Source organism: Plasmopara halstedii (genome assembly GCF_900000015.1).
Source record: "Plasmopara halstedii genome assembly, contig: Scaffold_525, whole genome shotgun sequence".
In the NCBI taxonomy this organism is placed as follows: Eukaryota; Oomycota; class Peronosporomycetes; order Peronosporales; family Peronosporaceae; genus Plasmopara; species Plasmopara halstedii.
This window is the reverse complement of record NW_020187445.1, coordinates 1575785-1576013: the sequence shown is the minus strand read 5'-3', so window position 1 is coordinate 1576013 and position 229 is coordinate 1575785.

Genomic DNA, 229 nt, shown 5'->3' with positions numbered 1-229 from the left:
GGGTGGGCCGTGGCGCTCCGTTGTTGGTGTCAAATTATCGATCCGCAGCGACGTATAAGCAATCACAAGTACCACCTCTTTCCTACGCAATACCACCTGCTATCTGCTAGAGTCCAGACATCAAGTCTTTACGAGCCATGACTGCAGACTGCAGCTTGATGTACACGAACGATCAGCCCATCAACGATACTTGTCATGAAGCAGGCAGTAAAACAGATTGAAAGATTTT